Raw genomic sequence first — 22,754 nt, forward strand, 5'->3', positions numbered from 1 at the left:
GGCATACACCTCTCAGTAAAAGAATGTTCTAGAGAGAAGCATCAGGAAAAGAATGTTCCAGGGAGAAGCAACATCTAGTGAAATGGCCAGAGGGTGTGGCATTCTTTATATATTCTTAATATACTTTTAATATGAGAACTTCAAGGGCATCACTGTGGGTGTAACACAGTGTTTCTCAACTCTGTACTACTGACATTTGGGCCAGTTAATTGTTGTGTGTGGGGTGGGGGTGTTGTACTGTACATTGTAGAATGTTTAGCAGCATCCCTAGATACCAGTAGCAGACTCCCATACATACCCCATACCTCCAGTTGGGAAAATCAAAAATGTCTCCAGATGTTGCTAAAAGTACCCACCTGGGAGGGTGAGGACCAAAATCTCCCACCTCTCACCCCCTGCCTTAAGACCCGCTGATGTTGACAAAAGAGAGAATGACAGGAAATGTGGTCAGAGAGGGAGAGGTAGAAGTCAGTAGAGGCGGGATCCTATAAGACATTTTAAGGCCCTTCATTGCAGTGATCTGAGCAGAGGAGGAAGTTTTAGTTGTGTCATTCTGACTGATGAGTAGAAAACAGACTGTAGGTGAACAAGAGTGAAAAAACAGGGGACCTGTTAGGATGTTCTTGCAATAATCGAAATGAGAGATAAAGAGATCATTAATGGGATTAGTTTGGGGGTATAAGAGGAGTCACGATTTAATTTATGGTTTGCATAACTGAAAGAGTGAAACTGTCTTTTATTGAGATGAAGACCCCTGGTGAAAAAGGGATTTGGGCATGGTTAAGGGATATATGGACCAGGAGTTTGGTTGTCAAGTTTGAGTTGGTTATTAGATATCCAAGTAAAGATGTTGAGTAGAAATTTGCATGTTAAGTGGCTAGATTTCAGGGGAGAGGCCAGAAATATAAATTTGTGCATACTCATCATCTATGAGATAACTCAGAGAGCAAGTATAGATATAGGAGAGGAGAAATTCCAGAACTAAAGTGAGACATTCTAATAATCAGCAGTCTGGAAAATAAGCAAATCTATTATACAAAAGGTACATCTTCACAAGTGTTTAGGGCAGAAAATATTTTAAATGAATACACTTCTATCGAAATTTTTGAGAGGGATCTAGATAAGAAAAAGGAAGTATGCAGGTCCTCAAAAGAGTAAAATATGAGATTATGTATGAAAAGGATACCTAATATATACAACACAGCAGGGGCTCAATGAATATTAGCTATTGTAACTGAGGCTTTCAGTCTTAGCGAGTGGAGGAATAGCAGGGATATTAATGGAAATGAACAAATTAAGTGATACAAACTGGTGGGAATGTTAGTGGCAGACATGCAAGGAGTCTGAGGGGCACAGGATGGTAGCTTTGTATTGATAGAAAGAGTTGACAGGTTGTTAGAGATGTGTCACTAGAGACAAAGAGAAAAAAACATAAATTTTGACATTATTAATTAAGCAGATACATGTTGATGGGAATAGAGAAGTTTTCTGAAGGAACAAAGAAAACAGATGAGGAGAGGGCCAGGGACTAAGCTATGAGAAATGTTCACACTTTTCAAGGGAGGAAGAAAGAAAACCAGAGGAAAAAAAAAAATTCAAATAGTTGAGAACCAGGGTATCAGTAGCAGTGCCAAATTTTCCTGAGAGATGGGAGGATGAGAGAGACTCAAAACCCATTATTTTTTATATTATTTTTTATATTTAGGAGATTACTTCATACCAGAGAGATTCTGTGTTCAGAAGAATGGTAGAAGTAGTAGCCAGGCTCAAAGTGGAAATTATCCAGTAATTTAGTTAATTTAAAGCCTAGTAGGGAAATGAAGAAACAGAAAGAATGTCTACATGCTAGTTAAGAAGTACTGGAATGATTGTAGAAGGTAAATTGTGTGTAATTTTTTATTTTTTAGGACATCTAAAAGTGGTTTACCTAAGGACATATATAAAACTAAAACTGAAAGCATGAAGAGAAAGAGAAAATATGGGGGTGTGGTTAAGGTGAAAATGTGTTATTATGATTGATGTCAGAGCTTTGTGGCACCAAAATACAATGATTACAGTAATGCAAAGGTAAACTGAGACTCAGGAAGCCAGGTAGAAGAATGAATACATTATATTTAATTTTTAATAAAGTCACGATTAAGAAGAAATAACCTTAGAACTAGGCCAGAAAGAATGAGATATTTAATTATAACCCTACATTGATGCCAAGAAATGAAAAAAATAGAATTTTTTGTTGTTGTTATTTTTAAGGGATACTCATGAAATCTAACATCAAAGAGCCCTCTGAAGATTCAGAATATTTAGCAAGGAGGGGAGAGCCATGATCGCCCTTAAAAGAAGATCAAGGGTCTGCAAGGGGCAGTCCTTGATGGCAAGGAGCAACAGAATGTAACAATGGAGATGAATTAGAATAAAAACCAGAAATTTAAATAATTGGAATTTGGGAGCAGGTAAAAAAAAAAAAAATACTGAAGAGAAATTCAGGTGAGGTCATCTACAAGCCAAAGGCAAGGCCTAAATATTCATCAGGTGCTAAAATGGAGGGATTATAGATAAATGCTAGCATAAAAAAATGAATGTGGAGGTAATATAGAAGAAATCCTATGATTGGATTCAAAACATGTACATTTGAATTTACTGAGTTGGTACTGTAAAAAGGAACAAGTCAAGTGATTACCATATAAACAGAAAAATCTATATATCTGGAGACTATATGTGGTATCTGATTGGAACTGATAATTTTACTCTTTAATTATTCTCAGAAAGAGTTTTTGCTAATGTAGTTTTTTTGCACTTTAAGACAAGAGTTCCTGTGTGATATGAGTAAGCACTCCCTATGTTCCATTGAGCACGTACAAAGGGTCAGGGAGTGATCAGATGTTGTGGGTGAAAATGAACGATATATTTCCTCTGCTTTCAGGGAACTTATGATTCAACAAAATCTAACAGATATGTACATTTATACCTTGAAAATAATGTACTGCATGCTAAAATCAAAGTATGGAATCAGGATGAGTTTGTTTAGTTTAGATATTAAAGAATAGGTGTTACAAAGATGGAAAACACAAAAAAGAGGATGGTAAAATTTAACATCAGGTTTACAATTATCCAGAAAGAAAGGTTGCCCTGAGTCTGGAAAGATGTCCATGGAATTCTTAGAGGAGAACATATTACTGATAACCATCACCTAAAAATTCTGCCCAGAACTTGGTTCTTAGCAAAAGTGCACCTTTCTGAAAATAAGGCCTCCTCAAAGAATATCAACTCTACCCATCTTTAAGGCCACCCAACCTCGGAAAGGAAAAAGAAGTTGGAGATCATGGATTCTGATATCCTCTCCTCATCAGCCTTTACCCTCAATACAGAATACTGAGATTAACACAAGTAATTCATGACGTGATAGATTATTGTTCTGCTAATATATACTAGCCACTCCCTCTATCTTACTGCAGACTGTAATTCATGCCACTCTCCCCAACATTGGGAATGGCCACATGAATTATTTGACAAGTGGAAAATGAGCAAACACAGTATGAGAGAGGTATTAAATGCTTTCATGATTGGCATCCCTCTTGCCCTTTTGTCCTCTGCCATGAAAAGAGCATGTCCTGTTCCCAGATTGAGAGACAGGTAGAAGTGACCTGAAACCAACCTGCAGCCTAAAGTAAAAATACTCAGCTAATCCAAAAATCCTTGAGAGAGAGAAAAGAGTGCTTTTTCTTACATCTTTGAGGTTTAGATTTTGTTATTGCTATTACTCAGCACTGTTATAATAAAAACTTACTAAAACCCATGGTATCATATAAAATATCTATCTGTCCACTGGGTGACAGGGGATAGATATAAGAATCAACTTATTCTAGAAAATACTGAGCAGTGTAAAGATGACATTTTTCTCTCCACATTGATTATGAATGTCAGGTTCTCAAAATACCTGTTAAAAGAGATCTAGTAATATTTACCACTTTTAGTAACATAACTCTCTACAAAATTTATCTTTCATGAGCTAATCTTCTCGTGTTGGTGGCAGACATACAGAGAGAACAAGCAGACACACATGAGACTTGGGCTTAGTACTGCCAAATGACGTTGGCCAAGGCAGGTCAAGTTCTATGAACCAAGCCCATGAAGCGGCCATAAAGAGCACGTGAGTGGGCAGGGGGAGCAGAAAAATGTCTATGAACCAACCCAAATTTCTGTGAATCAAGCCCATGAAGAGCCCATAAAAAGTATGAGTGCAGGGGCAGCAGACAAATTGAGCCAATTATTCAATTTCCCATTATACATGCCTCATTGGTATTTTATTACAAAACACGTGTGAAGTCTCACTCAGAATCTCTGGGAATGAGACTTAGAATCTTCACTAACATCCTCCACCCCCATACAGTTCTAATGTAGAAAATTTTAAAAGTGCTATCTCCTATTGGCTCACAAAATAATCGTCTTTGTCAGCCTATGACACCTACAACTTTTTTCCCTTTCTTTCTTGCCACCTTCAGTGAAGCCTGTCACCCACCTCTGCCTATCAGCCCACTTTTCTCAATGCCCATTGTAAGACTTATAATCTTGGTGCCAGCGGTGTCATACCTTAATACTCCTAAAACTGCCAGTGTAGTTCTGTGCTCTTTGGAATACTCTGTGCAAACATACTCAACTGCACATTAAAAGTCCTAAATGGTATCTTGAAAAAATATAATAGGACTTTAATGAAAGGTATTTTATCATTTGGTGTTTACACAAAATTATTTCTACATGCTTTACCCAGAACTAAATTTTAGAAACGTATGTACAGATGTTTGGTCTTCTATACCTTATATCTATTTCTAGTTTTCCTTACAATGTCTAGAGATGGAATCTCCACAACCTTGCAGTTAACAGTTTGAGTAACTAAACATTTGAAAGTAATTAATGACAAACATTTGGATTATAGTTTAAGCTCATATTCTTTTTGTTGACACTATGTAGACATCTTAAAAAACTGATCTCCAATATCTTCAGAGAAATGCTTCAAACATAGTAAAGATTTAATCAAATCCCTTCTTGGTATTTTCTTTAGGATAAGCAATTCAAATCTTTTAAAGATTTCCTCTTGAGTAATTTGGGGGACTGTTTTCAATGATATGTGACTCTTTAGAAAGTGTAAAAAAGTAAAATAAATTATCTAGATATTTTCTAGACAGCATAGGTTCATAGCTAAATCTCTTAGTAATCTAGTAATTTGTAATAGGCACACTATTTTGTTGTTGTTGTTGTTTTTACATCTTCATTGGAGTATAATTGGTTTACAATGGTGTGTTAGTTTCTGTTTTATAAGAAAGTGAATCAGTTATACATATACATATGTTCCCATATCTCTTCCCTCTTGCGTCTCCCTCCCTCCCACCGTCCCTATCCCACCCCTCTAGGTGGTCACAAAGCACCGAGTTGATCTCCCTGTGCTATGAGGCTGCTTCCCACTAGCTATCTATTTTACGTTTGGTAGTGTATATGTGTCCAAGTCACTCTCTCTCTTTATCACAGCTTACCCTTCCCCCTCCTCATATCCATATCCTCAAGTCCATTCTCTAGTAGGTCTGTGTCTTTATTCCTGTTAGGCACACTATTTTGAAGCAGAAAAAATACTTCTATTTATGTCCTAACTCTGTCCAATGCACTTTCCTATATATTTATAACACAAAAGACTATACATAATAACTTTTCCAATTTCCTTCCTAGTCAGTTGCTCTAAAATGTTGTTCCTTTGTCAATTATAAGTGCTTAAATATCTTCTTAACCCATACTTCATTACTGCAATATAGACAGAATTTGGATTCCATTTTTAAAACCTTGACATGGTGGAATGACTTGCCAATAATCACAGTACTTTCTTCTATTCCTTTTACAAAGCTGTTTTAAACTAATGTTTCTCTTCTTATTTTTATTCCACTAGTAATCCATTTAAGAATTTGTAGATGAAATCCAATTTTGATGTGCATGATAGTAACACTTTTGTGCATGTTCACCTAATCTACAACAAGGAACACAGTACAACACCCAATTACATGTTCTATTGTCTTGTTAGACAGTATATATCATCTGCTTATTTCATCAAGTTTATTCTCATTATGTACTTGGAATAATTTTCAGTGCCAATCAAATTATCCTGAATTACAAATGCACGCCCTTCAGTCTCACCAAGCATTGTACACTGCTTCAGTTACAAATTAGGCAATTTTTTCTCTGTAATTTTGGTTAGGTTCCTACATGCATCAATTCTAAGTTTTCTGAACACTTGTTAAATAATTTTGCTCTTCGCTCCATATATCCAGAAGCTTAAGTTAGAGGATCTTTAAAAATTAAAACGTATACAGGTCTTTCTTTGAATTCTTTCTGCCACAAGAACCTACCCTGGGTACCATCCTTGTTGGAGCCATCCAGGAGAATTCGCCACATGGCTAACAGGGTCTCGGTGCTCTGGCCTGGTGTCAGGCCTGAACCTCTGAGGTGGGAGAGCTGAGTTCAGGACATTGGATCACCAGAGATCCCCAGCCCCACATAATATCAGTCGGTAAGGACTCTCGCAGAGATGTCTGTCTCGATGCTAAGACCCAACTCCATCCAATGGCCAGCAAATTTCAGTGCTGAATGCCCCATACCAATTGACTAGCAAGACAGAAATACAGCCCCATCCATTAGCAGAGAGGCTGGCTAAAATCATACTAAGCTCACAAACACCCAAAAACACACCACAGGAAAGACAAGATCCAGCCCCACCCACCAGAACACAGGTATCAGACCCCTTTACTAGGAAGCGTACACAAGCCACTGAACAAACCTCACCCACTGGCAATACATACCAGAAACAATGGGAACTACGAACGTACAGACTGCGAAAAGGAGACCCCAAAAACAGTAAGTAAAACAAAGTGAGAAGACAGAGAAATATGCAACAGATGAAGGAGCAAGGTAAAAACCCACCAGACAAAAAAAATGAAGAGTAAATAAGCAGTTTACCTGAAAAAGAATTCAGAGTAATGATAGTAAAGGTGATCCAAAATCTTTGAAATAGATTGGAAAAAATACAAGAAACATTTTAACAGGAACTAGAAGAACTAAAGAGCAAACAAACAATGATGAACAATACAATAAATGAAATTAAAAATGCTCTAGAAGGAATCAATAGCAGAATAACTGAGGCAGAAGAACAGATAAGTGACCTGGAAGATAAAAGAGTGGAAATAATTGCTGCAGAGCAGAATGAAGAAAAAAGAATGAAAAGAATTGAGGACAGTATCAGAGGCCTCTGGGACAACATTAAACAAACCAACATTTGAATGATAGGGGTCCCAGAAGAAGAAGAGGAAAAAAAAGGGACTGAGAAAATATTTGAATAGATTAGAGTTGAAAACTTCCCTAACGTGGGAAAGGAAATAGCCAAGTCCAGGAAGTGCAGAAAGTCCCATACAGAATAAATCCAAGGAGAAACATGACAAGACACATATTAATCAAACTATCAAAAATTAAATACAAAGAAAAAATATTAAAAGCAGCAAGGGAAAAGCAACAAAAAAAAGACAAGGGAATACCCATAAGGTTAATGGCTGATCTTTCAGCAGAAACTCTGTAAGTCAGAGGGGAGTGGCAGGACATATTTAAAGTGATGAAAGGGAAAAACCTACAAGCAAGATTACTCTAACCAGCAAGGATCTCATTCACATTCAACAGAAACATTAAAAACTTTACTGACAAGCAAAAATTAAGAGAATTCAGCACCACCAAACCAGCTTTACAACATATGCTATAGGAACTTCTCTCGGCAGGAAACACAAGAAAAGGAAAAGACCTACAAAAACCAATGCAAAACAATTAAAGAAATGGTAATAGGAACATACATATCAATAATTACCTTAAATGTAAGGGATTAAATGTTCCAACAAAAAGACATAGACTGGCTGAATGGATACAGAAACAAGACCCATATACATGCTGTCTACAAGAGACTAATTTCAGACGTAGGGACACATACAGACTAAAAGTAAAAGGATGGAAAAAGATATACCATGCAAATGGAAATCAAAAGAAAGCTGGAGTAGCAATTCACATATCAGACAAAATAGACTTTAAAATAAAGACTATTACAAGAGACAAAGTAGGACACTACATAATGATAAAGGGATCAATCCAAGAAGAAGATATAACAATTGTAAATAGTTATGCAACCAACATAGGAGCACCTCAACACATAAGGCAAATGCTAACAGCCATAAAAGGGGAAATCGACAGTAACACAATAACAGTAGGGGACTTTAACATCCCACATTCACCAATGGACAGATCATCCAAAATGAAAATAAGGAAACACAAGCTTTACATGAAACATTCAACAAGATGGACTTAATTGATATTTATAGGATATTCTATCCAAAAACAACAGAATACACTTTCTTCTCAAGTGCTCATGGAACATTCTTCAGGATAGATGATATCTTGGGCCACAAAATAAGCCTTTGTAAATTTAAGAAAATTTAAATTGTATCAAGTATCTTTTCCAACCACAACGCTGTGAGACTAGATATCAATTACAGGAAAACAATGTAAAAAATACAAATACATGGAAAGTAAACAGTACACTACTAAATAACCAAGAGATCACTGAAGAAATGAAAGAGGAAACCAAAAATACATTTAAAAAAAGGACAATAAAAACATGACGACCCCAAAGCTATGGGATGCAGCAAAAGCAGTTCTAAGAGGGAAGTTTACAGCAATACAATCCTACTTCAAGAAACAAGAAAAATTTCAAATAAATAAACCAACCTTACACCTAAAGCAATTAAAGAAAGAAGAACAAAAACAACACCAAGTATGGGGCTTCCCTGGTGGCACAGTGGTTGAGAATCTGCCTGCTAATGCAGGGAACACGGGTTCGAGCCCTGGTCTGGGAGGATCCCACATGACACGGAGCAACAAGGCCTGTGAGCCACAACTACTGAGCCTGTGTGTCTGGAGTCTGTGCTACGCAACAAGAGAGGACACAACAGTGAGAGGCCCGCACACCGTGATGAAGAGTGGCCCCCACTCGCCACAACTAAAGAAAGCCCTCGCTCAGAAACAAAGACCCAACAAGCCAAAAATAAATTAATTAATTAATAAACTCCTACCCCCAACATCTTCTTTACAACAAACAAACAAAAAAAACCCCACCAAAGTTAGCAGAAGGAAAGAAATCATAAAGATCAGATCAGAAATAAATGAAAAAGAAATTAAGGAAACAATCGCAAATATCAATAAAACTAAAAGCTGGTTCTTTAGGAAGATAAACAAAATTGATAAACCATTAGCCAGACTCATCAAGACAAAAAGGGAGAAGACTCAAATCAACAGAATTAGAAATGAAAATGGAGAAGTAACAACTGACACTGAAGAAATACAAAGGATCATGAGAGATTACTGCAAGCAACTCTATGCTAATAAAATGGACAACCTGGCAGAAATGGACAAATTCTGAGAAAAGCACAACCTGCTGAGACTGAACCAGGAAGAAATAGAAAATATAAACAGACCAATCACAAGCACTGAAATTGAAACTGTGATTAAAAATCTTCCAACAAACAAAATCTCAGGACCCGATGGCTTCACAGGCGAATTCTATCAAACTTTTAGAGAAGAGCTAACACCTATCCTTCTCAAACGCTTCCAGAATATGGCAGAGAAAGGAACACTCCCAAAATCATTCTACAAGGTCACCATCACCCTGATACCAAAACCAGACAAAGATGTCACAAAGAAAGAAAACTACAGGCCAATATCACTGATGAACACAGATGCAAAAATCCTCAACAAAATACTAGCAAACAGAATCCAACAGCACATTAAAAGGATCATACACCATAATCAAGTGGGGTTTATCCCAGGAATCCCGGGATTCTTCAATATATGCAAATCAATCAATGTGATACACCATATTAACAAACTGAAGGAGAAAAATCGTATGATCATCTCAATAGATGCAGAGAAAGCTTCTGACAAAATTCAACACAACTTATGATAAAAACTCTCCAGAAAGTAGGCATAGACAGGAACATTCCTCAACATAATAAAGGCCATATGACAAACCCACAGCCAAACTCGTTCTCAATGGTGAAAAACTGAAACCATTTCCTCTAAGATCAGGAACAAGACAAGGTTGACCACTCTCACCACCATTATTCAGCATAGTTTTGGAAGTTTTAGCCACAGCAATCAGAGAAGAAATAGAAATAAAAGGAATACAAATCGGAAAAGAAGTGAAACTGTCACTGTTTGCAGATTATATGATACTATAAATAGAGAATCCTAAAGATTCTACCAGAAAACTACTAGAGCTAATCAATGAATTTGGTTGAGTAGCAGGATACAAAATTAATGCACAGAAATATCTTGCATTCCTATACACTAATGATGAAAAATCTGAAAGAGAAATTAAGGAAACACTCAAATTTTTCACTGCAACAAAAAGAATAAACTACCTAGGAATAAACCTACCTAAGGAGACAAAAGACCTGTAGGCACAAAACTATAAGACACTGATGAAAGAAATTAATGATATAAGCAGATGGAGAGATATACCATGCTCTTGGATTGGAAGAATCAATATTGTGAAAATGACTATACTACCCAAAGCAATCTACAGATTCAATGCAATCCCTATCAAACTACCAATAGCATTTTTCACAGAATTAGAACAAAGAAATTCACAATTTGTATGGAAACACAAAAGACCTCGAGTAGCCAAGGCAATCTTGAGAAAGAAAAATGGAGCTGGAAGAATCAGGCTCCCTGACTGCAGACTATACTACAAAGCTACAGTAATGAAGACAGTATGATACTAGAACAAAAACAGAAACATAGATCAATGGAACAGGATAGAAAGCCCAGAGATAAACCCATACACATATGGTCACCTTATCTTTGATAACGGAGGCAAGAATATACAGTGAAGAAAGGACAGCCTCTTCAATAAGTGGTGCTGGGAAAACTGGACAGCTACATGTACAAGAATGAAATTAGAACACTTCCTAACACCATACACAAAAATAAACTCAAAATGCATTAAAGACCTAAATGTAAGGCCAGATACTATAAAACTCTTAGAGGAAAACATAGGAAGAACACTCTGTGACATAAATCACAGCAAGATCCTTTTTAACCAACCTCCTAGAGAAATGGAAATAAAAATAAACAAATGGGACCTTAATTAAACTTAAAAGCTTTTGCAAAGCAAAGGAATCCATAAAGAAGACAAAAAGACAACCCTCAGAATGGGAGAAAATATTTGCAACTAAGCAACTGACAAAGGATTAATCTGCAAAATATACAAGCATTTCATACAGCTCAATATCAAAAAAACACACAACCCAAGCCAAAAGTGGGCAGAAGACCTAAATAGACATTTCTCCAAGGAAGATATACAGATTGCCAACAAACACATGAAAGGATGCTCAACATCACTAATCATTAGAGAAATGCAAATCAAAACTATGATGAGGTATCACTTCACACTGGTCAGAATGGCCATCCTCAAAAACCTACAAACAATAAATGCTGGAGAGGGTGTGGAGAATAGGGAACCCTCTTGCACTGTTGGTGGGAATGTAAATTGATACAGCCACTATGGAGAACAGTATGGAGGTTCCTTAAAAAACTAAAAATAGAACTACCATATGACTCAGCAATCCCACTACTGGGCATATACCCTGATAAAACCATAATTCAGAAAGAGTCATGTAGCACTATTTACAATAGCCAGGACATGGAAGCAACCTAAGTGTCCATCGACAGATGAATGGATAAAGAAGATGTGGCACATATATACAATGGAATATTACTGAGCCATAAAAAGACACGAAATTGAGTTATTTGTAGTGAGGTGGATGGACCTAGAGTCTGTCATACAGAGTGAAGTAAGTCAGAAAGAGAAAAAAAAATACCGTACATTAACATATACATATGGCATCTGAAAAAAAGAAAATGGTTCTGATGAACCTAGGAGCAGGACAGGAATAAAGGCACAGACATAGAAAATGGACTTGAGGACACAAGGAGAGGGAAGGGTAAGTTGGGATGAAGTGAGAGAGTAGCACTGACATATGTACACTACCAAATGTAAAATAGATAGCTAATGGGAAGCACCTGCATCATATGGGGAGATCAGCTCAGTGTTTTGTGACCACCTAGAGGGGTGGGATAGGGAGTGTGGGAGGGAGACACAAGAGGGAGGACATATGGGTATATATGTATACATATAGCTGATTCACTTTGTTATACAGCAGAAACTAACACAACATTGTAAAGCAATATACTCCAATAAAGATGTTAAAAAAGAAAATACATACTGTAGCTCAACCATGCTTGAAAGCAGAGAGAAGGATATAACTAGGATACTGTCCTTGTCTTCAAATATGTCTTCAAATATATGTCTTTCAGCTATAAAGAAGTAAGATCCCATATGCTAAAAGTCAAAATGATAGCTTAATGTCTTTATTATTCTAAGAATGTTCAAAGATGAGTAATGTCCAAAATAGATTCATTCAATCAACAAATCAGTATTGAGCACCTAGTATGTGCCAAGAATTATTTAGGTCCTGGGAAAATAGTGGTAAAGAAAATGAAACATCTACAGTGCACTGTAGTTGGAGGAGACTGACAAGTAGTGTATTTTTTAAAAAATTTTTTTAAATTTACTTAGTCCTCTGTGATAGGGCTAAGTACCATGAAGAAAATAGAGCAAGGTTAGAGAGATAGAGGGTACTGAGATGGTCCCAGATGGAGTGCTCTTTTATACAGAGACAAGGAAAAGCCTCTCAGAGAAGCTAACTTTGAGAAAATGAAATACTGAAACATGTGGACATCTGGACAAAAGATACTCAAGGATCAGCAAATAGAAAAGTCAAAGAAAAAAAGGGTAGAGTATGATGCTATTTGGGTAGTAAGAGATCAAATAAGAAATGCCTCTTTGGCTTTTACTCTGAGTGAAACAGGTACAAATTGGAGAGATTTATTCTGAGGAATGACCTAATCTGAAGTCACAATTTTAAGACTCCCTCTGGTTGCTGTATCATGAAGAGATTACAGAGAGCAACTAATAGAAGCAGGGCAAGCAATGTATCAGTCTGGGTCAAATGAGGAGACAGAAAGCACATAGTAATTTGAACAGTGTAAGCTTAATATTAATAATTATTACCTCTGAATCAGTAATAGAAAAGTAAATATAAGTGAAGTAAAGAGAACACTAAATGATAAGCGTTGCAGGAGATCTAAGCAAGGACAAACATGGAAGGGTGGCTTCCTCCTTTCAAATGCACATCAGACCTTATAGAGGAAGGTGTGGTTGCAGCCCACTGGACAGCCAAGAAGTTCACTGGGTTGCCAGTGCCAAGACTGATTCCCAAGCACCTGGCAAGCAGAAAAAAAAAAGACAAGACTGATGGGCAGGTGTGCAGAGGGAGTTGCGAAGCTGTTGTGGGTGCAAGGCCAGGAACACACAGTGTCCGTATTGGAAGGGCAGCAGGAAAGTGGTCAACACGGAGAAGAGCTTTTGGAAACATGGCTGACCAGATATGCCCACACTCCCACACCAGTGACAGAGCATGTGACAGAAGTTAGTAAAAATGGAAATACACTATATGGGAATCAGGAAAAGAAGACCTGCTTCCTACAATATCCCTCCAGCATCCTCTACTGACAGAGTTTAACATCATGTTCTCTATAAAGGAGAAATGCTTAAAGAGTCTAGACTATTATCACAGATTATGACTGAAGAATGGATTTGTATCTGAGATATAGGAAATGTATTATAACAGTTTCAAGCAGTTAGAGGGAATTGAAATAATTTTAGAAAAGAGGCTATTGGCTTGGACCATTGTGGTAAAAATACCAGTGACATTGGAGAGTTTAATTATGTATATCTGTATAGAGTCAAAAGATTTGCTGATGTAGGATGCAATACAAAAATAAGGAGAAAAGTCTTTTTGATCTGATCAACTTGAATGAGTTTATTTTATAGTACAGGGACAGGTTTGGGGGGACATGTATGGACACGTCGGATGTGAGATGCTTAATAGACAAACAGATCAAGATGTTGAATGCAGAGTTGTATAGAAGTCAGTATTTGAATTTGATATGAAAAATATGCATGCCATCAAAAATAGATATTAAAGGCAAAAGTTGGAATGACATAGCAAAAGGCCATGTATAACTAAAAAAGAGAATAGACACCAGAACTAAGCCTGGGAAACTCAAATTTTAGAAGGTGAGCTGATGAGTTGTTAAGACTTGAGAGAAATGTTGCAAGATTGTATGGCGGCATTAGGAATGAACTGTCTTGAATTTAAGATGGAATAAAAAGTCATCATGGTACAGTGTTGTTTTTAGCAACATTCAGCTGTCACACTACAGATGTAGAAACAGCTTCTGATGTAAAATTAATATTAATCAGACAAAATGGTAATCTTTGCATATTAAGTAAACTGATGTCAGAGACTGTAAATTATAACCATGCCTACAAAAGCGTGGGTAGCATTGCCTAATTAAAGTGTCTTTCGTCTTTAGTATCACTATTTCTTTGCACTAATCATTGTAGAATAAAATGTCTTACATTCCTCATTTTTCCACTGCTATCTGTTACTCTATATATCTCCTTTCATTGAAGGTATAATTACTGCTGAAAATTTCAAAAGCATGAAAAAACAGTATTTGTAGAAGTAAATATATGCTTAAATGAGATCAGTTATGATTTATCAACAGTGGGAAAAGATTTAAGAATACTGCTATAATTGCTGACACTTGGAAATAGTGCTGGTATTCTCCACTTGCCACCTCCACACCTCACTCCGCCCACATCATCATATAACATTCTCTTCCCCATACTCAGGAGGCTGTCTACTATATGTATCTATATGTATCTCTTGGTTCCCTTGCCCTTATTAATACAATAAAATTTGGAACTAGCTATTATTTTAAAATGATGGTCTGTTATTAATTATAAATAAACTTCTGGGTTAGAACAACAGTGCTAGCTAAGAAACTATAATTGATGTGGCATTTAAAATCTACAAGTTGGGAGAAGAAGGGAAGATGGCGGAAGAGTAAGACGCGGAGATCACCTTCCTCTCCACAGATACACCAGAAATACATCTACACGTGGAACAACTCCTGCAGAACACCTACTGAAGGCTGGCAGAAGACCTCAGACCTCCCAAAAGGCAAGAAACTCCCCACGTACCTGGGTAGGGCAAAAGGAAAAAAGAATAAACAGAGACAAAAGAATAGGGACGGCACCTGCACCAGTGGGAGGGAGCTGTGAAGGAGGAAAAGTTTCCACACACTAGGAAGCCCCTTCGCGGGCGGAGACTGCGGGAGGCGGAGGGGGGAGCTTCGAAGCCGCGGAGGAGTGCACAGCAACGGGTGCGGAGGGCAAAGCGGGGAGATTCCCGCACAGAGGATCGGTGCCGACCGGCACTCACCAGCCCGAGAGGCTTGTCTGCTCACCCGTCGGGACGGGCGGGGCTGCGAGCTGAGGCTCTGAGGCTAGGGTTTCGGTTTCGGACGGAGCGCAGGGAGAGGACTGGGGTTGGCGGCTTGAACATAGCCTGAAGGGGTTAGTGCACCACAGCTAGCCGGGAGGGAGTCCGGGGAAAAGCCTGCACCTGCCGAAGAGGCAAGAGACTTTTTCTTCCCTCTTTGTTTCCTGGTGCGAGAGGAGAGGGGTTTAAGAACGCTGCTTAAAGGAACTCCAGAGACGGGCGCGAGCCGCGGCTAAAAGCGCGAACCCCAGAGACGGGCGCGAGCCGCGGCTGAAAGCGCGGACCCCAGAGACGGGCGCGAGCCGCGGCTGAAAGCGCGGACCCCAGAGACGGGCGCGAGCCGCGGCTGAAAGCGCGGACCCCAGAGACGGGCGCGAGCCGCGGCTGAAAGCGCGGACCCCAGAGACGGGCGCGAGCCGCGGCTGAAAGCGCGGACCCCAGAGACGGGCGCGAGCCGTGGCTGAGGGCACGGACCCCAGAGACGGGCGCGAGCCGCGGCTGAGGGCGCTGACTCCAGAGACGGGTGCAAGCCGCGGCCGGAGGCGCGGACCCCAAGGCGGGCGGGAGACGTTGGGGCTGCTGCTGCCGCCACCAAGGGGCCTGTGTGCGAGCGCAGGTCGCTCTCCACCCCCCTCTTCCGCGGAGCCTGTGCAGCCCGCCACTGCCGGGTTCCCGGGATCCGGGGGCGACTTCCCCGGGAGAGCGCACGGCGGGCCTCGGGCTGGTGCAGAGTCACGCCGGACTTTGCCGCCGCAGGCCCGCCCCGCATTCTGGGCCCCTCCCTCCCCGCCGCCGGCCTCCTACGCCAGAACCCCCGAATCAGCGGCTCCTTTAACCCCGTCCTGTCTGAGCAAAAAACAGACGCCCTCCAGCGACCTACACGCAGAGGCAGGGCCAAATCCAAAGCTGAGCCTCTGTGAGCTGTGAGAACAAAGAAGAGAAAGGGAAATCTCTCCCAGCAGCCTCAGAAGCAGCGGATTAAAGCTCCACAATCAACTTGATATACCCTGCATCTGTGGAATACATGAATAGACAGCCAATCATCCCAAATTAAGGAGGTGGACTTTGGGAGCAAGATCTATGATTTTTCTCCCTATTCCTCTTTTTGTGAATGTGTAGGTGTATGCTTCTGTGTGAGATCTTGTCTGTATAGTCTTGCTTCCACCATTTGTCCTAGGTTCTATCCGTCCATGGTTTTTTCTTAAAATTTTTTTTCTTAATAATCAATTTTAATTTTAAGAACGTTATTATACTTTACCTTCGTCCTTTCTTTCTTTCTTTCTTTCCTTCCTTCCTTCCCTCCTTTAGACAACGAATCATCCCAAATTGAGGAGGTGGTCTCTGACAGCAAGATTTATGATTTTTCCCCCTTTACCTCTTTTTGTGAGGGTGTATGTGTACGCTTCTGTGTAAGACTTTGTCTGTACAGCTTTGCTTCCAACATTTGTCCTAAGGTTCTATCCGTCCCTTTTTTTTTTTTTTTCTAATTAAGAATTTTTTAATTCAATAACTTTACTATACTCTATTTTATTTTTACTGTATCTTCTTTCTGTTTTCCCTTCTTTCCCTCCTTCCTTCCTTCCTCCCTCCCTCCTTTCATTCCTTCTTGCCTTCTTTCCTTCCTTGCTTCTTTCCTTCTTCCTTCCTTCCTTCCTTCCTTCCCTCCTTCCTTCCCTCCTTTAGACAACGAATCATCCCAAATTCAGGAGGTGGTCTCTGACAGCAAGATTTATGATTTTTCCCCCTTTACCTCTTTTTGTGAGGGTGTATGTGTACGCTTCTGTGTAAGACTTTGTCTGTACAGCTCTGCTTCCAACATTTGTCCTAAGGTTCTATCCGTCCTTTTTTTTTTTTTTTCTAATTAAGAATTTTTTAATTCAATAACTTTATTATACTTTATTTTATTTTTACTGTATCTTCTTTCTTTTTGTTTTTTCCTTCCTTCCCTCCTTCCTTCCTCCCTCCCTCCCTCCCTCCTTTCGTTCCTTCTTGCCTTCTTTCCTTCTTTGCTTCTTTCTTTCTTTCTTCCTTCCTTCCTTCCTTCCTTCCCTCCTTCCTTCCCTCCTTTCCTTCTTTCTTTCCTCATACGTCTACTAATTCCCTCTACTTTTTCTCCCTTTTATTCTGAGCCGTGTGGATGAAAGGCTCTTGGTGCTCCAGCCAGGAGGCAGGGCTCTGCCTCTGAGGTAGGAGAGCCAACTTCAAGACACTGGTTCACAAGAGACCTCCCAGCTCCAGATAATATCAAACGGCGAAAATCTCCCAGAGACCTCCATCTTAACACCAGCACCCAGCTTCACTCAACGACCAGCAAGCCACAGTGCTGGACAACCTGTGCCAAACAACTAGCAAAACAGGAACACAACCCCACCCATTAGCAGAGAGGCTGCCTAAAATCATAATAAGGTCACAGACACCCCAAAACACACCACCAGACGTGAACCTGCCCACTAGAGAGACAAGATCCAGCCTCTTCCACCACAACACAGGCACTAGTCCCCTCCACCAGGAAGCCTACACAACCCACTGAACCAACCTTAGCCACTGGAGACAGACATCAAAAACAGGAGGAACTACGAACCTGCAGCCTGCAAAAAGGAGACCCCAAACACAGTAAGATAAGCAAAATGAGAAAACAGAAAAACACACAGCAGATAAAGGAGCAAGATAAAAATGCACCAGACCTAACAAATGAAGAGGAAATAGGCAGTCTACCTGAAAAAGAATTCAGAATAATGATAGTAAGGTTGATCCGAAATCTTGGAGATAGAATGGACAATAGAATGGACAAAATGCAAGAATCAGTTAACAAGGACCTAGAAGAACTAAAGATGAAACAAGCAACGATGAACAACACAATAAATGAAATTAAAAATACTCTAGATGGGATCAATAGCAGAATAACTGAGGCAGAAGAACGGATAAGTGACCTGGAAGATAAAATAGTAGAAATAACTACTGCAGAGCAGAATAAAGAAAAAAGAATGAAAAGAACTGAGGACAGTCTCAGAGACCTCTGGGACAACATTAAACGCACCAACATTCGAATTATAGGGGTTCCAGAAGAAGAAGAGAAAAAGAAAGGGACTGAGAAAATATTTGAAGAGATTATAGTTGAAAACTTCCCTAATATGGGAAAGGAAATAGTTAATCAAGTCCAGGAAGCACAGAGAGTCCCATACAGGATAAATACAAGGAGAAATACGCCAAGACACATATTAATCAAACTGTCAAAAATTAAATACAAAGAAAGCATATTAAAAGCAGCAAGGGAAAAACAACAAATAACACATAAGGGAATCCCCATAAGGTTAACAGCTGATCTTTCAGCAGAAACCCTACAAGCCAGAAGGGAGTGGCAGGACATACTGAAAGTGATGAAGGAGAAAAACCTGCAACCAAGACTACTCTACCCAGCAAGGATCTCATTCAGATTTGATGGAGAAATTAAAACCTTTACAGACAAGCAAAAGCTGAGAGAGTTCAGCACCACCAAACCAGCTTTACAACAAATGCTAAAGGATCTTCTCTAGGCAAGAAACACAAGGGAAGGAAAAGACCTATAATAACGAACCCAAAACAATATAGAAAATGGGAATAGGAACATACATATCGATAATTACCTTAAATGTAAATGGACTAAATGCTCCCACCAAAAGACACAGATTAGCTGAATGGATACAAAAACAAGACCCTTACATATGCTGTCTACAAGAGACCCACTTCAGACCTAGAGACACATACAGACTAAAAGTAAGGGGATGGAAAAAGATATTCCATGCAAATGGAAACCAAAAGAAAGCTGGAGTAGCAATTCTCATATCAGACAAAATAGACTTTAAAATAAGGACTATTAAAAGAGACAAAGAAGGACACTACATAATGATCAAGGGATCGATCCAAGAAGAAGATATAACAATTGTAAATATTTATGCACCCAACATAGGAGCACCTCAATACATAAGGCAAATACTAACAGCCATAAAAGGGGAAATTGACAGTAACACATTCATAGTAGGGGACTTAAACACCCCACTTTCACCCATGGACAGATCATCCAAAATGAAAATAAATAAGGAAACACAAGCTTTAAATGATACATTAAACAAGATGGACTTAATTGATATTTATAGGACACTCCATCCAAAAACAACAGAATACACATTTTTCTCAAGTGCTCACGGAACATTCTCCAGGATAGATCATATCTTGGGTCACAAATCAAGCCTTGGCAAATTTAAGAAAATTGAAATTGTATCAAGTATCTTTTCTGACCACAACGCCATGAGACTAGATATCAATTACAGGAAAAGATCTGTAAAAAATACAAACACATGGAGGCTAAACAATACACTACTTAATAATGAAGTGATCACTGAAGAAATCAAAGAGGAAATCAAAAAATACCTAGAAACAAACGACAATGGAGACACAACGACCCAAAACCTGTGGGATGCAGCAAAAGCAGTTCTAAGGGGGAAGTTTATAGCAATACAAGCCCACCTTAAGAAGCAGGAAACATCTAGAATAAACAACCTAACCTTGCACCTCAAGCAATTAGAGAAAGAAGAACAAAAAAACCCCAAAGCTAGCAGAAGGAAAGAAATCATAAAAATCAGATCAGAAATAAATGAAAAAGAAATGAAGGAAACAATAGCAAAGATCAATGAAACTAAAAGCTGGTTCTTTGAGAAGATAAACAAAATAGATAAACCACTAGCCAGACTTATCAAGAAAAAAAGGGAGAAGACTCAAATCAATAGAATTAGAAATGAAAAAGGAGAGGTAACAACTGACACTGCAGAAATAAAAGAGATCATGAGAGATTACTACAAGCAACTCTATGCCAATAAAATGGACAATCTGGAAGAAATGGACAAATTCTTAGAAATGCACAACCTGCCAAGACTGAATCAGGAAGAAATAGAAAATATGAACAGACCAATCACAAGCACTGAAATTGAAACTGTGATTAAAAATCTTCCAACAAAGAAAAGCCCAGGACCAGATGGCTTCACAGGCGAATTCTATCAAACATTTAGAGAAGAGCTAACACCTATCCTTCTCAAACTCTTCCAAAATATAGCAGAGGGAGGAACACTCCCAAACTCATTCTACGAGGCCACCATCACCTTGATACCAAAACCAGGCAAGGATGTCACAAAGAAAGAAAACTACAGACCAATATCACTGATGAACATAGATGCAAAAATCCTCAACAAAATACTAGCAAACAGAATCCAACAGCACATTAAAAGGATCATACACCATGATCAGGTGGGGTTTGTTCCAGGAATGCAAGGATTCTTCAATATACGCAAATCTATCAATGTGATAAACCATATTAACAAACTGAAGGAGAAAAACCATATGATCATCTCAATAGATGCAGAGAAAGCTTTTGACAAAATTCAACACCCATTTATGATAAAAACCCTGCAGAAAGTAGGCATAGAGGGAACTTTCCTCAACATAATAAAGGCCATATACGACAAGCCCACAGCAAACATCATCCTCAATGGTGAAAAACTGAAAGCATTTCCACTAAGATCAGGAACAAGACAAGGGTGCCCACTCTCACCACTCTTATTCAACATAGTTTTGGAAGTTTTAGCCACAGCAATCAGAGAAGAGAAGGAAATAAAAGGAATCCAAATCGGAAAAGAAGAAGTAAAGCTGTCACTGTTTGCAGATGACATGATCCTATACATAGAGAATCCTAAAGATGCTACCAGAAAACTACTAGAGCTAATCAATGAATTTGGTAAAGTAGCAGGATACAAAATTAATGCACAGAAATCTCTGGCATTCCTATATACTAATGATGAAAAATCTGAAAGTGAAATCAAGAAAACACTCCCATTTACCATTGCAACAAAAAGAATAAAATATCTAGGAATAAACCTACCTAAGGAGACAAAAGACCTGTATGCAGAAAACTATAAGACACTGATGAAAGAAATTAAAGATGATACAAATAGATGGAGACATATACCATGTTCTTGGATTGGAAGAATCAACATTGTGAAAATGACTCTACTACCCAAAGCAATCTATAGATTCAATGCAATCCCTATCAAACTACCATTGGCATTTTTCACAGAACTAGAACAAAAAATTTCGCAATTTGTATGGAAACACAAAAGACCCCGAATAGCCAAAGCAATCTTGAGAACAAAAAAAGGAACTGGAGGAATCAGGCTCCCTGACTTCAGACTATACTACAAAGCTACAGTTATCAAGACAGTATGGTACTGGCACAAAAACAGAAAGATAGATCAATGGAACAGGATAGAAAGCCCAGAGATAAACCCATGCACATATGGACACCTTATCTTTGATAAAGGTGGCAGGAATGTACAGTGGAAAAAGGACAGCCTCTTCAATAAATGGTGCTGGGAAAACTGGACAGGTACATGTAAAAGAATGAAATTAGAACACTCCCTAACACCATACACAAAAATAAGCTCAAAATGGATTAAAGACCTAAATATAAGGCCAGAAACTATCAAACTCTTAGAGGAAAACATAGGCAGAACACTCTATGACATAAATCACAGCAAGATTCTTTCTGACCCACCCCCTAGAGTAATGGAAATAAAAACAAAAATAAACAAATGGGACCTAATGAAACTTCAAAGCTTTTGCACAGCAAAGGAAACCATAAACAAGACCAAAAGACAACCCTCAGAATGGGAGAAAATATTTGCAAATGAAGCAACTGACAAAGGATTAATCTCCAAAATTTACAAGCAGCTCATGCAGCTCAACAACAAAAAAACAAACAACCCAATCCAAAAATGGGCAGAAGACCTAAATAGACATTTCTCCAAAGAAGATATACAGACTGCCAACAAACACATGAAAGAATGCTCAACATCATTAATCATTAGAGAAATGCAAATCAAAACTACAATGAGATATCATCTCACACCAGTCAGAATGGCCATCATCAATAAATCTAGAAACAATAAATGCTGGAGAGGGTGTGGAGAAAAGGGAACCCTCTTGCACTGCTGGTGGGAATGTGAATTGATTCAGCCACTATGGAGAACAGTATGGAGGTTCCTTAAAAAACTACAAATAGAACTACCATATGACCCAGCAATCCCACTACTGGGCATATACCCTGAGAAAACCATAATTCAAAAAGAGTCATGTACCAAAATGTTCATCGCAGCTCTATTTCCAATAGCCCGGAGATGGAAACAA

Source organism: Stenella coeruleoalba, assembly GCF_951394435.1.
Source record: "Stenella coeruleoalba genome assembly, chromosome: 5".
NCBI lineage: Eukaryota > Metazoa > Chordata > Mammalia > Artiodactyla > Delphinidae > Stenella > Stenella coeruleoalba.